Here is an 18,332-nt window from a genome sequence, read left to right on the forward strand (position 1 = left end):
TCAGATTAAATCACATTGTTTGGAGAAAGGAAGAGTGAGCAGAGCCCACGGAGGAGCCTCCTCCTTGGCTGACGTGATATATAGTGTGCACGGTGCAAACTAGTTTTCAGTAAAACACAGCTGCTAAACACCCACCTGAAAAGATTGCAATACCTGCGCTTTCTGTTACAGCATACATTGCTAAAAAAAACAAAACAGAAGAGTAAATCAGAGATAAAAAAAGAAAGACGCTGTACGTTTAAAAAACCAAAGAAGAGCCAAAGCTCAAATAAATATTGGTCCAGCGAATTCAAGATGGAGGGCATTGCGGGCCAGTCTTCGACTAACTTTGTACGCCCAAGTGGCTGTTTTCCTTCTAGACAGGTACCGTATTTTTCGGAGTATAAATCGCACCGGAGTATAAGTCGCACCTGCCGAAAATGCATAATAAAGAAGGAAAAAAACATATATAAGTTGCAAACTATGAAAAAAACTGCGACTTATAGTCCGATAAATACGGTAATCGAATGTTTAATTTTCCTATGTTATTGTATCCATTGTGTGTAGTGACGTGTTATACCGAACACAACAAAATACAAACAAGAGCAGGGGTCGACAACCAAAAACGTTGAAAGAAAATACAAAAAACTAATCTGTCTGTAGCTGTATATAAGTCTTATAATGAAGGAAACACATGACGTAAGTGTTTATATTAGCTATAATAACCTACTATCAAAATTACTATGTGTCGCAGGCTGAAGCAAATCTTCGTTGACAGAAATGTTGAAATGTTATATTTATTTTACACATTTTTACAACATTAGAAACCATTAGTAAATCAGAGGCTACTCAAAAGGTGAGATAAACTCCTGAAAATTACTGTCTTTCAATGGCCAAAGGTATAGATGCTTGTATTCATATATATATATATATATGTATATATATATATATATATATATATATATATATATATGTATATATATATATATATATATATATATATATATATATATATATGTATATATATATATATATATATATATATATATATATATATATATATATATATATATATATATATATATATATATATATATATATATGAATAACTCATCTATTGCCCAGAAAGTACAGTACTCAACGAATACTCAAATAGGACTTTTATTAACAATTATCAAACATTTAGTAGTGACCACAATAGAAATGTCACTGACATAAGAGTCCAAATCAGTGTAAACTTACAAACATAGCAGCACTTTAAGATGCGCAATTCATTTCATTTAAAATGTGCCTAATAAATATTAATTAGAATTCCCTCAATATTTTCTCTATCAACAAATAAATAAATAAAATGCTAATGTTTTAATTAACTACAATAAGTAGATAATATTCCAAACATTTTTATTTTCAATTTAAATCAATATTTACCTCAAAATCAAAAACACAATCATATTGATTATATTTTACCCAATACAATTATGTCAGATTTAATCGACCACAGAATCTTTTTTTACAGTGTATTCAGCACTTTTTGGGATCCCACGTACACAAAAAACAGGTGATAACAAGCAAGAAAAGCGGGTTTTGCATAATACGACTGCTTTAAATGGATACCTTGCAAATGCTAATCTCATCAGCAGCCTTGTCACCAACAAACCGAGATCAAAAACACATCAATCATTCTAAATGCCTTAATAGGCCTAATTGTGGATCACATAACTCAGTTCCTTCCACCCGCTCTTTTGAGACCGAACAGAGGTCCTAATCATCTCGCTTCACCATATTAATGACAGCATGCAATGCCTAAAAATAACATCTGCATCTTTCATTTTGCTCAAATTGTTGAGAACATCAAGTCAAGAATTGAGCAGCAACTTAGCAGTGAGTATGATATTTATACGTTATGTAAGGATACTGGTTCCCAGAGAAAAATTATCCCTTGCAGTTAGCTTTGAAATAGCCGACCCTTCCATTTCTATAATGCTTATCCGCGTACCCCTTATTAGGCTGTGGGTAAACTGGAGCCTTTGCCAGCTACCTTCGGGCGAGAGGCTGGGTGAACCCTAGAATGATCACCAGCCAATCATAAAGACAAACAACCATCCACACTCACATTCACACCTATGGAATATTTATAGTCTCCAATTAACATAACATAACGAAGCCGGAGTACCCGCAGAAAACCCAAATGCGCACAGGAAATACAAACGTTGCACAGATGTCCAAACTTAGATTCAGATCTCTCTGACTGTGGGCCCACATGCTGTAACCACGAGGCCACAACAACCAGACCATTTGTTCCTCATTCATTAGCCACATCCTGTTCCAACAGAGCATTGTCATTGCTGTATTGTGCACCAGAAGAAAAATAGTCTAGTTTCAGTGTGGTGAAAAAAACGAAACAAAAACGTGAACTTTGGTTTTATACCACACTTCAGCTTAGATGTGAACGGGCGATTCTTAGATGCAAAAACCCTAGGCAGTATGCCAATTGTTTTGTAAAAACCCAGTTTTGATTATGTTGATTTGTCTGCGAGATAATGTAATGTTTGTTTCAGCTGTAAAGTTAATAACAAATTAAATTTTATTATTTTCATTATCATTTATGCTTTCCATCATATCTAAAAAAAATCAAACTCCACACACAATGGTCCATTCAAAAGTTTTAAGAGTCTGACGCGCTTTTGAAAATATATTGCCAATCTTAACGCGCCAACAGCAGCCACCAGATCCAACACCGCACAGACATGTTGCCTTAGTGCTGGTAAGAACAGCAAAAACAACACTTCCCTAAAATGCACCAATCACAGTCGCAGAGAGCCAGGTGCATTCACAAACTCAGGAACTCTGAGCATCGGCATTACACAACAAGCAAATTGTTTACTTTACATTGTGTTTGTTCTGTATTATTGCTGGTTTTGCTTTCGTAATTTTAAAAGTGTGTTCTGTATTTCGTTTTATGTTGCTGAATTTGACAACATTTGTGAATTTGGTGAAAAAACGATTGATTATTCAATGCAATACAACTGGGACATGGACAATTCTGAATCAATAGACAAATGCTCAAATATTGATTATTTATATATGTTAAAGGGCAAATGCACTTCTTGGAATTTTTCGCTTACAATCATTATGAAAGTCTTTTTTTTTTAACGATTTTTAAAGATGATAAAAAACGCTTGAACGATGCGGCTAATGGGAATCCCCGTTGTAACCTTCAAAACTTCTGAACCCTTCATTAACATTTTAAATACACACTGCAAGTCTATATATAATGGAGCATTAGACACTTTCATAAAAATATGTAATATGTTCAATATTTACCATATTTTGATCATTTTAATCATTCTTTCGCACATTGATTTCTGTTTCCATAGCAGCGCTTGTCTGACTTCTGGCAACAAATGTGTGTTCCTACTTCCAGAATCAAACACGTGTGTGTGTTTTAATCATGGCAGACTTGGTAACAAAACAAAGACGACTATTTTTAGACAAATGAGGGTTTACAACCTTATACTTTTGAAGCTGAATATACTGCTGCTCCTAGAACCGAGCACGAAGGAAGAGTGAGACGTAGGGGCAGACCAAAGCCGGGAGAGTGAGGAGAAAGCAATTTTGACGCTATGAATATGGAACTTGGAGACAAGCTATTTCGACATAAATGGATTGCTTACCTAAAATCAACAGGAAACGTGCCCGGCCAGCTGGACCAAACAGACAACTGTCCATCGAGTGAGTCACTTGAATATCGATCATGATACATGCAGCATATCATGCATGTTAGTACAACTACAGTACATACGCTGTCTGGCTGTACAAACAAAAGGTGAAATGCAAACAAAAGATGAAAACAAAAAGATACTGTAATATGATTGTTCCTGTTTTTCAGTCAGTACAAATCGGTGTCATATCGCAGTGTTGTGCATTCCAAGCTAGCTTATCTCTTGCCATAGTTGGCTTTTACGGCTAACACCGTAGCATGCCGATGTGTTAGTACGCTAGAAAAATAGTTCCTCGGTGTTCGCTCTTACAATAACAATGTTGCTACAGCTTGGTTATTATACAGGTTACGGAACGCAAATGAAGTATTGTTGATGGTTTTTTAATGCATTTTTAAAGTAATTTAGAGCAGTGGTTCTCAAATGGGGGTACGCGTACCCCTGGGGTTACTTGAAGGTATGCCAAGGAGTACGTGAGATGTTTTAAAAATATTCTAAAAATAGCAACAATTCAAAAATCCTTTATAAATATATTTATTGAATAATACTTCAACAAAATATGAATGTAAGTTCATAAAATGAACATCAAATCAAGTAGGCTATTCCATTCATTACCATAAACCCAGAGTTTCCCCCATGCCATGATGGTTTGACCCTCACTAAAATGTCTGTCAAAAAGAACTGTGAAAAGAAATGCAACAATGCAATATTCAGTGTTGACAGCTTATTTTTTTTTGTGGACATGTTCCATAAATATTCATGTTAAGGATTTCTTTTTTTGTGAAGAAATGTTTAGAATTAAGTTCATGAATCCAGATGGATCTCTATTACAATCCCAAAAGAGGGCACTTTAAGTTGATGATTACTTCTATGTGTAGAAATCTTTATTTATAATTGAATCACTTGTTTATTTTTCCACAAGTTTTTAGTTATTTTTATATCTTTTTTTCCAAATAGTTCAAGAAAGACCACTACAAATGAGCAATATTTTGCACTGTTACACAATTTAATAAATCTGAAACTGATGACATAGTGCTGTATTTTACTTCTTTATCTCTTTTTTTCAACCAAAAATGCTTTGCTCTGATTAGGGGGTACTTGAATTAAAAAAAATGTTCACAGGGGGTACATCACTGAAAAAAGGTTGAGAACCACTGATTTAGAGGTTGAATTGATTGTTCCCATTAGCTACATTGCTGGTCACCAAGAATGAGCTGATTATTATGTTAGCAAGCAAAACAAAAAAAAAAAACTTCTGTATTCTTGTCTCTCATAATGACTGTGAAGGATAGGCAAAATTCCCCAAAAAAGTGCAGTCCCCCTTCATATAAAGTAATAGAAATGGTAATATTACGCGGACACACACAGAAGGAGAAAGAGCAGACAAGCCGTGTTAACAGCTGTGCTAAGCTTGTTGGAATGTGAAGAAGGGAAACAACAGCAGAATAAATGCATCAACAGAAGTCTAACTGGAACAGTGCTAGCGTTAGCACGGTAGATTAATAAATCAGAAAAGGGAATAATAGCCACACAGTGCGACACATGCATGATATTGAAATTAGCAAGGATGATCTACTATTATTTACCATCATTGAATGTATATGTTATCATAACAACAACATGACTGAAAATTGTTAGTTGCTTCTCTGGGACTGCTTATGTTTGTGTGCATGCGCTCCCTGCGTGTATGTGTATGTTTGTGGGTGACAAGTATAAATGCCAGACTAATTCCCTGGGCCAACAAGCAATTGTTATTGTATATAATTAGTAATTGTGGAAGACAGACATATAAAAAATATATATGTTTTGTTAAACCACTCATGGTAACATAAACTAGAGGGTGGTGTTCTTGTTGTATCCACAATCCCTACACGAGACAAGAACCCACGTCTTTTCCTTTTCTGTGCAATCTGGTGGTAGCGTGGTTAAAAAAAAAATGCTAGCATAAGGCGGTTAACAATGCAGGTTATGAGAATTCACCTATTCTGCCTATGAAGTCCTGTAAAAAACATCCAACAGTGTATATATCCTATAACCATGGAGTAACAGGTACAATCATGATAACATAACATTTACCGTGTTTTGGTCATTTTAAGCATTACCACAACTTATTTCCTGGGTGCATTGATTTCACAGAGCGCAAAGCAACAAAAACTACTTCCGTCAACAACAACTGCCACTAATCGTGGCAGACTTTATGAGAGCCAACGGCAATTACTTTGGGTCAAATGATGATCCAGAACCTTATCTTTTTGAGTCTGAATATACAGAGGATGAGCTTTAAAGGGGAACTGCACTTTATTGGGAATTTTGCCTGTCGTTCACAATCATTATAAAAGACATGATGACGGATGGATTTTTTTTTTAATGCATTCTAAAATAAACGTAAATAAAAGTAAGCTTATAGCGAACTCAATGGGAGCTCCACTATTCTGCCCATAAAATCCGATAAATAGCCATTCCAAAAAGCACCAAAAATACTCAATTTATATTTTGTGACTTGAATATTAACCAAGTATTAGTGATACTATTTTTGTAAGCGCTAACAAAGACAAACTATTTATAGCGGCGATGTGATCATGTCTGTGTGTCCCTATGTTTACACCATCGACTGATCATCTGCTTCCTCACTTGCTTGCTCATGGAAGTTTATTCTAGATCATAAATCATGCATCTCACCTGGAAAGACGCGTGAGCAAGACGCGTTGTCACTACTAGGGATGATGGTTGATAAGAAATTATCAAGTTCGAGCCTGTTATCGAATCCTCTTATCGAACCGATTCCTTATCGATTCTCTTATCGAGTCCAGATAGGTTGTTGTATATGGAAAAAAACACACAATATTTGGTTTAACAAAAGCTCACTTTTATTATACTGTATAAGAAAAAAATAAAATCTAATAATTAAATAAATATTGACTGTAACCCCCCTAAAAAAATAAAACTAAAAAAAATAAATATTGACTGTTGTTACCCAAAGTATATTAAGTGGGATTTTTCAGAAAAACAAATATATACAGTAACACAAAAACAACCTGTCTCTGTGATTACTATAGGTGTATAAATAATAATATAGTGTTAAATAATATTAGTCCCTTGGGCAAAAAACTGAAAATAATACAGCTCTCCAAAAAGTGCACTTCTGCTGCTATTTGACATAACTGTTTGTTATGATGCTTTGACATTTTTGCACTTTATTTCTTTATTGAAAGAAAATTCTATGAAGAGAAAAGTTGTTTGCAAATGAGGTTACAATGCTAAAAAATGAAAAGTTAAAGCTAAAAAAAGAAATACACTTTATTGAGTTAACATTATTTCTTTATAGGGGGAAAGATGTGATGTTATGAGCTAGGCTAGGGAATATAACAACTACACTACCCAGCATGCAACGGGAGTGACGAGCATGCGCGGTAGCCCCGAAAAGTGTTGTTGCATGTCGCCACCCGGCAGCTAAGAATGAGGTTATGAGCACGCTGTGAAAGTAAACGTCAAGAACTCAGCCAACACGCCTCGTCTGCATTATTTATAATTAGACAGACAACACATATACAGTGTGATTTTGTTTTGTTTACAAGGAAAGAAAAACAAAAGTTAAAAAAGGGAGATCATGTCATATATGTTGTATATATATGTATGTGCTGCGGTTGCTTTAAGAACGTTGCGACAGCTGCCGTAAAGGAGGTGCGTTGCTAGCCTGGTTGCTATGTTTCCGGTTGGTCGTAAAAGTGTCCGTCATGTGTTTGTACCCTGCTCAAATCTCTCAGTAAAGTTATTCATTGGATTATACCTTTTGTTTTGAACTTTATTACACATTGGAGCACTTTTTCCGGTCCATTGTTTTTCCTGCTTTCGCTATCTGCGCCTAATGACTGAGCTACGTGACGTAATTTCTTGTGATGTCCCACGGGGCATTTCTGGTCGGGACGGGATTCGTTCTGAGGGATTCGAATAAAGAACCAACTCTTTTTCTTTACTATAGTGGTCTCGATAACGGGTACAGGTTCTCAAAAAGGGATTCGAGTCCGAGGACTCGGTTCTTTTCTTATCGAACAACCGGGAAAACCGGTTTCAAGTATCATCCCTAGTCACTACAGCAGAAAAGTAGTTCCGTGGTGTTAGCTCTTACATGTTATAATGTTGTTATAGCTTGGCTAATAAAATACATGTAAATGGCACTTTACTAGCGTTTTTTTCAAATCTTTTTTAGAGTGCTTTATAGGCGGGATAGATGAATCTCTATTATCTGCATTGATAGTAAAACAAATAATATTTATTGCTAACACAAGGTAGCTATCTAGAACACACAGAAAAGGGAAATACATTGTCTCGTATGGATAGTGGACACAAGGGCAAAAATGTGTGGATTACCTCCTACAAACAGAATCACAATAATTTGTAAAACCTACATTTACAAGTAATATAATACTAATGTATTTTTTTTTTTTTATGATATTGCCAAACTAGACTCCATTTAACTCAACCCAGCAAAATTAAGCAAGGGCTAAATATGACGGCAGAGGGTTCAAAGCTGAGAAGGCCATTGCAAGTTCTTGGGTTCATTACCATGGTGCATAAGAAGTAGGGCCTGACAATTAATCAAATTTTGATTACGGCTTCTCACGATCATGAAAATACAATAATCCCCCCCCCCCCCCCCCATATCAAGGAAATTGACATAAATGTGACTGAAATGCTGTCATTGTGAGGAGTGGTAACATTTGTTTGGGAAAATAACGCTCATTCACCCCCAAAAACCCGTCCTGAACTAAACAATGTCGAGACGGCCCCTTGAAACAGTGACTAAACTACAAAGCTAAAGCTAGCAAGAACAGTCTATACACCCACAACACATCACATCTGCTTGTGTTGTTGTTAACGGCATCATGGATGTAAGATGAATGTACAAACAGGGGGACAACAGCCGCAACTTGTCTCACGGCCAAGCTCTCTTTTTTTTGTTTACAGCCTCAAGTCCTTTCTTTACTCGTCAAGCTGAGAACAACAGCACAGCACACTTCCCCCCTTCACAATAATAGCACGGTGCGCCACATCCTGTCTAAAGGTTTCAAAAAGTACCTTACACATACATTATGTGCTTATAGGACTTATGTATACATTTACACAATTATTATGCTTTGACCTAAAATATTAGTCAAAATTGTCCAAAGATGTATTGTATGATTTTTGCATTTACTGTAATTAAGAAACATTTAAAAACAAATGATTTGACACAATAAGCACACACTGTCATTGTCATATATGGTGGTTGCAGCACTCCGTGAGGAATAAAGGAGATTTTACAGTTTGTTTGTTTTTGTGCTACATTTCAAACATCCGGTGGGGATTTCGAAACAGGCTTTAGTTTAATTAATCATACCAAAACAGCAGCCAGAAATTGTCTTGAAGAGGCACATTTGTACCAGCTGTTGTGCTAAAGTCAAAGCAAGAAGCAGATGGGGGCATCAACTTCGACAAAGTCTACGAGCACTTGAGAAGGGAGGACGAAACGGAAAAATAAGGGAAAAAGTCCCCGATTAGAACTGTGCTTATTCCAATGTCATTTACTAAGATTACTAATTAAGATCATTATTTATTAAGGATTGAATCATTAAATGCTATATTTAAAAATGTATGACGTATATTTTATAAATAAGGAGTCAGAGGAATTGCATTATCATTACTATTATTAGATATTATGATGACATTATTGCTTAATTTGGTTTTTAAAAAAATGCTGACAGAAATCTTTATCGGCAATAATTTAAGGGACGATACATCAAACAGCCAAATTTGATATCGGCCCATGTCTCGTTATCATCAAATATAGAACCTATAGTAACAACAATATGCCTGCAAATTGTTAGTTGTTTTTTCTGGGACTGCTTTTGTGTACTGTATTTTTCGGAGTATACGTCGCACCGGCCGAAAATGCATAATAAAGAAGGAAAAAAACGTATATACGTCGCACTCGAGTATAAGTCGTATTTTTGGGGGAAATTTATTTGATAAAATCCAACACCAAGAATAGACATTTGAAAGGCAATTTAAAATAAATAAAGAATAGTGAACAACAGGCTGAATAAGTGTACGTTATATGAGGCATAAATAACTAACTGAGAACGTGCCTGGTATGTTAACGCAACACATCATGGTAAGAGTCATTCAAATAACTATAACATATAGAACATGCTATACGTTTACCAAACAATCTGTCACTCCCGATCGCTAAATCCGATGAAATCTTCTTCCTCTGTGTCGCTTCTAAACAACTCTGCCAACTCTGCCAACTCCAAAGGTATGCGCCGCTTCCTCTTGCCTTTTTTCTGCTGCATATTTCACTACGTCCAGCTTGTAATCTGCAGTATATGTTTTCCTTTTCGGTTCCTTCTCAGTTTTTATAAGTTACCGCCAATGTTGAAATGATCCATTTTTATAGCTACGGACGTAGTAGCAGGTAGCATCCCATGACCCACAATGCACTTCTGCCATGACGCACAATGCACTTCTGCCATGACCCGCCCCCGCCGAATTTTTATTGCTTGACGTGTGTGTGACGATTGCTGATGTGTGTGTGACGATTGCTGACATTCGCCTCGTCTCTTACGGGAATGAGATAAATAATATTATTAGATATTTTACGGTAATGTGTTAATAATTTCACACATACGTCGCTCCGGAGTATAAGTCGCACCCCCGGCCAAACTATGAAAAAAACTGCGATTTATAATCCGAAAAATACGGTATGTGCATGTGCTCAGGACTTGTGAGCGTGTACAAAACAGTGGTGAGTGACAGCCTGAACACCAAACTAATTCCTTGGGCTGAGAAGCATTTTTTGTTTAATATAATTAGTAAATGTGAAAAATATAGAAATGTATTTATATATTCTGTTAAACCACTAATTGCAACATAAACTGGATGGTGGTGTTCTTGTTTTTTTTTTTTTTATGTAATTGTGAGCAAGTTGCAAACGGGCCCTTTAATTAAAATCGGGATAAACCAAAAAAACATACTTTAGGTTATTTGTCACTTAAGTAAGTCAACCAGAAAGAAAACAGCAGATTACATTTTTATGTGTGCTTAGGGTGGAATATTTGAATGCGCGTGTTTCTGCAGCAGCCCACTGATCACACGGGGTTGAGGGCAGACTCGGAAGGCTGGTACAAACCGCAGCACCCTGCACCCGGCAACGCAGGAAGGAAAAACCTACGAAACACAAGCCGGGACACAAGGACACAACCTCGCCCACGCATGGAGCCCTGTTACCATGGCAATTAGACACACACACAACAGCATAAAAACACACACAGGACAGTATCTGATCATGCTGCATATCAGTGTAAAGAAAAGGGGCCAAGGTAAATAGCAGACATGCTATAAATACTGATTGTTTTAGTAAGAATGTAATCGGATGAGAGTTGTTCATTTTAAAACAGACCACACCTGAGGTGAAGTCATACCCAAGAATATGTTAAGACTAAGAGGGGAATCCTCAAGGTTTTCTGGGCCCTCAGAGTGAACTTCTGCACACACCGCAGCAACCAATGCCAAGTTCTTTATGAGCATGAAAAACTGTAGATGGTGTGGATATAGTTTTGTTTTAAATGAAAGAAAAAAAGCATAATTATTTCTGATTAAATTGTGGTCAAATAATTTCCCTTGTGCTTAGGGCATTTTTGCAGTAACTAAGACTTAATACTTAAAACATAAAACACAAAAAATACGTCTCTCATTAAACTTTTGGTTACAACTGTAAAGAGAAATGTATCTAAGAAATATCTTACCCTGGAGATGTCAATGGGGGTGTGGTTTATTGTTTATTTTCTTTATTGATACCATGAATGTCTACTATAAGCGCCTCTAGTAGTTGTGACATATCGTACATAATGTCTGTATTGAGGGCCCACATACAGTACACGGTCAACATTTCCCAGCTCACAGTTTTTGTTGGGGTATGAACTGTGTCTCGGCTAAATGTTATGCTTTAGCAAGCAAGAATGTGGGTTCAGAGCCTCCCCACCGCTAGTTGGCGTAGCAAATGTCACAGTGAACCCGGTAAGATCAGACCAAAACATCCGGTGTCTCACTTGCTCACTGGCACGAAATAACTTTATTTTACCATGAGCGAAGCACTACTAGTCTGCATTACACTAAAGCAGAATGAGTCAATAACACCAAGGGCGTTATATTATTTTTTTACACAACTAACATGTATTCATAAAGGATGGGGAGGATCCTGATGTGTGTTTGACAGCATAGATATCGTAGAAGTTCACCCTCCAAGGTAAATACTGTACATTATTATTGTATTACTTCATAAAACTACTGTAGATGTTTGTATATCATTATAAGTTATAGTTTTTTGTACAATATTCATTAACTAGGAGTTTTTTACCTTTTTAAACGCACGATACATGCTGAAAATTGTGCTGTTTTGAGGGCCCCAGAGTATTTTGGGTTACGAGCTCCATGACAGAACAAATTAACTCTTAAGATGAGGTATCTGTATATAATGGGGACGGCGTGGCTCGGTTGGGAGAGCAGCAGTGCCAGCAACCTGAGGGTTCCTGGTTTGATGTCCATTGTGTCCTTGGGAAAGACACTTCACCCTTGCTCCTGATGGGTCGTGGTTAGGGCTTTGGATGGCAGCTCCCACCATCAGTGTATGAATGTGTGTGTGAATGGGTGAATGTGGACATAATGTCAAAGTGCTTTGAGTACCTTGAAGGTAGAAAAGCGCTATACAAGTATAACCCATTTACCTATATCTTCTCCCCCTAATACTTGTTATACATGAAAAAGCCATGCTTTTAGTGTTGTTTTTTTGCCATTTCTTGTTTGGTATTACTTGCTCCAGTCGCTTAGTAATTAGGGCTTTAAAGGTTCCACAAATGTACATTTAATTTCTTAAGACTTATTTTACTTGGTCATTTAAGGCAGTGTTTTTCAACATTTTTTGAGCCAAGGCACATGTTTTGCGTTGAAAAAATCCAGAGGCACACCACCAGCAGAAATTATTAAAAAACGAAACTCAGTTGACAGTAAAAAGTTGTAGTTGCAATTGTTGGATATGACTTTAAAACATAACCAAGCATGCATCACAATAGCTCTTGTCTCAAAGTAGGTGTACTGTCACGACCTGTCACATCACGCCGTGACAAGTTTTTTTGATGTTTTCCTGTGTGTAGTCTTTTAGTTCTTGTCTTGCACTCCTATTTTGGTGGCTTTTTCTTTTTTTGGTATTTTTCTGTAGCAGTTTCATGTCTTCCTTTGAGCAATATTTCCCGCATCTACTTTGTTTTAGCAATCAAGAATATTTCAGTTGTTTTTATCCTTCTTTGTGAGGACATTGTTGATTGTCATGTCATGCTCGAATGTACATTGTGGATGATGTCTTACTCCACAGTAAGTCTTTGCTGTCGTCCAGCATTCTGTTTTGTTTACTTTGTAGCCAGTTCAGTTTTAATTTTGTTCTGCAAAGCCTTCCCTAAGCTTCAATGCCTTTTCTTAGGGACACTCACCTTTTGTTTATTTTTGGTTTAAGCATAAGATACCTTTTGACCTGCACGCTGCCTCCCGCAATTAGCTACCGGCTGACACCTACTGATATGGAAGCGTATTACACGGTTACTCTGCCGAGCTCTAGACAGCACCGACACTCAACAACAACACATAATTTGCAGACTATAATTACAGGTTTGCAAAAAATATTTTTAACCCAAATAGGTGAAATTAGATAATCTCCCACGGCACACCAGACTGTATCTCACAGCACACTTGTGTGGCACAGTGGTTGAAAAACACTGATTTAAGGGTCCTAATTTCCGACAGATATGGGCTTGTTTTTGTATTCCTTGTGTACTTTACTATTGTATCTTCTGTTCCGCCCTATCTGCCATTTTGGTTAGGTGTGTTTATTGCCTCTCTTTAGTGATTCTCCTTGTTGTTTGACAGTGCTTTGTTTTTTCCCATGTTGCACCATCACCCTAAGTTTAGCATGCTTATATCCACTGTTGTTTATTTTGTTTGGACTTTGCCACTCGGAGTTAGCTTTCATTAAATAACTTTAATTTTCTGCATGTCCTGCTTCAGTTTGTGCATCCTGGGGTCCAACCCTAGTAAAATGTGGCACAAGTTGGAATAATTGTCTACCCACAAACTTGTACATGAAAGTTGTCTGGCACAGTTCCCCAATGTACAGTAATAGTCTGCCCAGGCATTGTGTCCCATTTGCCTTTAATGTTTGAGGGCAATAAGCAGTGCAGTGCAAACCACAGCTTCAGTTTGCTCGCTACGTTTACTGATGGGGGTCTAAGTGAGTTGGCAGGAGGGTCTTGATGGACTGCATGTTTAACCTCACAAAGCAATTCATAAGGATGGGTGTCAGAGTCATTGAGCAGTAGCTATTTAGACAGGACAAACAGGACTCCGTTGGCATAGGATGGTAGTTGTTGATTTGAGGCATTCGGGGAAAACAGCCTAAGCTGTGTCGAAGATGTCAGTGAGAACATATTTTAGCTGCTCATCTTAGTTTTTGACAATCTGTCCAGGTAAACTGTCCTGCCCAGTAGTCTTTTGTGCTTTAATGGACAGGACTCTCCTCATGCAGGTTTGTGTTACAATAAAAAAGCTTAGTCCTTTTGTGGTGTGCCTAGAAAGCCACACCACAAACCACAGGCATGCTACAGACATAGCTGATCTTTGCTATGTGCCGTTACTTCTGTCAGCAGATATATGCAATCACCCATGTCAGTTAGTTAGTTAGCAACATAACCCAAAAAGTTGTGGCCGTATTTTGATGAAACTTTAGGAAATGTCAGAAATGAGACTGCACGTGACTAGATTTATATAGATAAATAAAATATAATTGGCCGTATTGGATGCATTTTTTTCATCTGCTTTGAAGAGCTTGAGCAGTGTGAATTATTATTTTAATTGAAGTAAATGAAGGTTCCTTATTGCTTGAAGTGCAGCGTTAATAGTTCCAGCTTGTAGCTGAACTGCTTTCGTGTTGTTCACTCGTCCTTATCCTTTTACGTCAACAGTGTCCAAACATTTTCCACCCATGTCCGCAAACTTAAAAATTTGAGGATGTGGAGGGCCACGCTGATTTTTACAGTTGTTTAAAAAGGCTTCAAAATAGTTTATATTTGGAAACTTGTTAAACTATGGTTTGACATGGATGATGTACTTTTATGCATGAAGCAAACATTAACTGTACACTAACTGTAAGAATATTCAAACTAAAAAAAACAAAAACAGAGGACCCATTTAAAAACTAACATGGTTTCTTCTATTTTGAATTGGAACATCTGTGATACAAAATAACACGAAGAGTTGCTAAGGAAACACAACCCCTACCATGTGAAGTTATACTACAGTACAGTACATTTTAGTGCGGTACAGTGAACAAACAAGATGTGCATCTTTTATGATACCGCAAAAGCTCACCGCGCTCACCAACACTTGTTATTAGAATCATCTGTCAGTTTTTACAGTTAGTTCACTCAGGGACAGTAAAAAGCAAGAAATGTTGTCTCAACGTGTGTGTGTGTGTGTGTGTGTGTGTGTGTGTGTGTGTGTGTGTGTGTGTGTGTGTGTGTGTGTGTGTGTGCTTGTATTTCTACCCTTCTTGAGACATCAACAAGGAAATGTACCTTCCATATAATTCTTCTAATAGAGAATGTCTCATTTGCACCACAGGTGGTGAAATCTATCAACATTTGGGTGGTCCCAAAAAGGAGGGATTTTTCTAATTGGCTGTGTGTCGGTTTTAAAAGTGCTCCCCCTCTGGTCAACATATGAAATAACAAGTGTGTGTAAGAAATTGAAATGCACCCCCTTCGGCCAAAATTAATTTAAAAAAAATGTATATATATATATATATATATATATATATATATATATATATATATATATATATATATATATATATATATATATAAGTGTACTGTATATAGAGACATACTGTAATAACTTGAAGTAAGTAATGAAGACTAAAAACCAATTACCAAGAAAAAATTCAAAAAATAAAAATCTTACTAAAAGCAGTCTTTTTCTCACATTGTGTCAACTTTTTGGGGGACAATCTCTCATATTCTTTCTATTTCTGTAATATTGCAATATTTTCTCATAAAATTATTACTTTTTTATGTAAAAATATAACTTTTTAATGCAAAATGGTAACAATTGTCATATACAATTCTGACTTCTATCACAATATTGCCAATGTTTTTTGTTGTTCTTGTAAAACAGTGACATTTTTTTAGTAAAATTCCGATTATTATTATAATATTGGCAAAATTTTAAAGTTTTCTTAAAAATGTTTGACTTTTGTCGAGTAAAATTACGCCTCTTTTCATAAAATTGCCAAATGGTTAAGCTTTTCGTGTAAAATTGCGACTGTTATTGAGTAAAATTCCAACTTTTATCTTAATATTGCACAAATGTTCAGTTTTTCTTGTAAAATTTTGACTTGCGTTGAGTAAAATTACGACTTTTATTATGATACTGCCAAAATTCTAAGTTTTTCTTGTGAAATTGTGACTTTTTTCTTGTGAAATTCCAACTCATTTTTCACAACAAGCTTTTTTATATTGGCATAGTATGTGTATACCAGGGGTCGGCAACCTTTACCAGTCAAAGAGCCATTTTGACCAGTTTCACAAATTATAGAAAACAATGGGAGCCGCAAAATTTTTTGGAAATTTTTAAATGAAATAACACTGCACAAAGTATTTTTTTTTGCTTTGTGCTATGTATAAACCAGGGATCTCAGACACGCTGCCCACACCTTTACATGGAATTTGAAAGCTGGTGCGTCACACGGGTTCAAAATGAATGGCGCTTGTCAGCGTCATGCGTGCCATGATGATACAGCATATAACACCCACTACAATCAGCGTGCCTGATCAGCCACACGTTGTTTGAGGCTTCTGCTTGCTCACGTAGGTGACAGCAAGGCTTACTTGGTCAACAACCACACAGGCTACACTGACGGTGGCGGTATAAAAAAAACTTTAACACTCTTACTAATAATGCGCCACACTGTGAACCCACACCAAACAAGAATGACAAACACATTTCAGGAGAACATCTGCACCGTAACACAACATAAACACAACAGGACAAATATCCAGAATCCCATGCAGTCCTAACTCTTCCGGGATACATTATACACCACCGCTACCAAACCCCGCCCACCTCAACTGACGCACAGAGAGGGGGGCGGGGGGGGGGGGGGGGGGGGGGGGGTTGATGTGTGAGGGAGCAGGGTTGGGGTGGGGGCAGGGTTTGGTGGTAGCAGGGGCATGGGATTCTGGGTGTTTGTTCTGTTGTGTTTATGTTGTGTTAAGGTGCAGATGTTCTCCCGAAATGTGTTTGTCATTCTTGTTTGGTTTTGGTTCAAAGTGTGGCGCATTATTAGTAAGAGTGTTAAAGTTGTGTTATATGGTCACCGTCAGTGTAACCTGTGTGGCTGTTGAGCAAGTATGCCTTGCTGTCACATACGTGTGCAAGCAGAAAATGTATAGTGTATAACAATTGTTGTACTGGTGCGCTGTTAATACAGAATGTAGAGGGCGCCAAATGTTATTCAATCATGGCACGCCCTTGTTATAGCTGTAAGGGTGAAAATCGGTGAATATTAATCCCGGAAGTTTTCTGCGAGAGGCAATGAAATCCGGAAATTTCACGGGTACATTGGGGGGTACAGCAAGTAAGCTGCTGAGCCGCATCAGAGTGATCAAAGAGCCGCATGCGGCTCCGGAGCCGCGGGTTGCCGACCCCTGGTATATACGTATGAGGGCAGCACGGTGAAACAGGGGTTAGTGCATGTGCCTCACAATACGAAGGTCCTGAGTAGTCCTGAGTTCAATCCCGGGCTCGGGATCTTTCTGTGTGGAGTTTGCATGTTCTCCCCGTGACTGCGTGGGTTCCCTCCGGGTACTCCGGCTTCCTCCCACCTCCAAAGACATGCACCTGGGGATAGGTTGATTGGCAACACTAAATTGGCCCCAGTGTGTGAATGTTGTCTGTTTATCTGTGTTGGCCCTGTGATGAGGTGGCGACTTGTCCAGGCCCTGGACAAGGAAGGCGGGATACACCCTGGACTCCAGGGTGTACGCCGCCTTCCGCCCGAATGCAGCTGAGATAGGCTCCAGCACCCCCCACCACCCCAAAAGGGACAAGCGGTAGAAAAATGGATGGATGGATGGATGGATGGATATTTGATTAATGTTGTAAAAACAAATCTTTATATATCGAGAAAGGGTGGTCCTAAAGAGGTATGCCTTTTTCGGAGGTCTCAAAAAGGTAACAAATACAAGAATGTGTGTGTGGGTGCGTGTGCGTGTGTGTGTGTGTGTGTGTGTGTGTGTGTGTGTGTGTGTGTGTGTGTGTATGTGTGTGTGTGTGTTTGTGTGGGGGGGGGGGTTGCGTGTGCTTCCGCGTGCATGTGTGTGGTCACAAACAGTCATGCACTAAATTAGTCTAATTTCTTCAGCAAATGGGTTTCTTCTATTTTCACACGTGCATATGAAATCGCAATTTACATGCCTTAACTTTAATAAACTGAGACTGTTGACCATACAATGTGTGCTTCCCATGCGCTAGGGAGTGATAGTGGCCACCCAT

The 18,332-nt window shown here is 37.7% G+C and overlaps 1 protein-coding gene across 2 annotated transcripts in view; it reads right to left on the reverse strand.

Annotated features, from left to right (window-relative positions):
- The window catches only part of LOC133610660 (growth arrest-specific protein 7-like), a 165,740-nt gene that overhangs the window by 83,041 nt on the left and 64,367 nt on the right, over window positions 1–18,332 (reverse strand). The window lies entirely within an intron of this gene.

This window comes from Nerophis lumbriciformis, linkage group LG11 (assembly GCF_033978685.3).
Source record: "Nerophis lumbriciformis linkage group LG11, RoL_Nlum_v2.1, whole genome shotgun sequence".
Classification (NCBI taxonomy): domain Eukaryota; kingdom Metazoa; phylum Chordata; class Actinopteri; order Syngnathiformes; family Syngnathidae; genus Nerophis; species Nerophis lumbriciformis.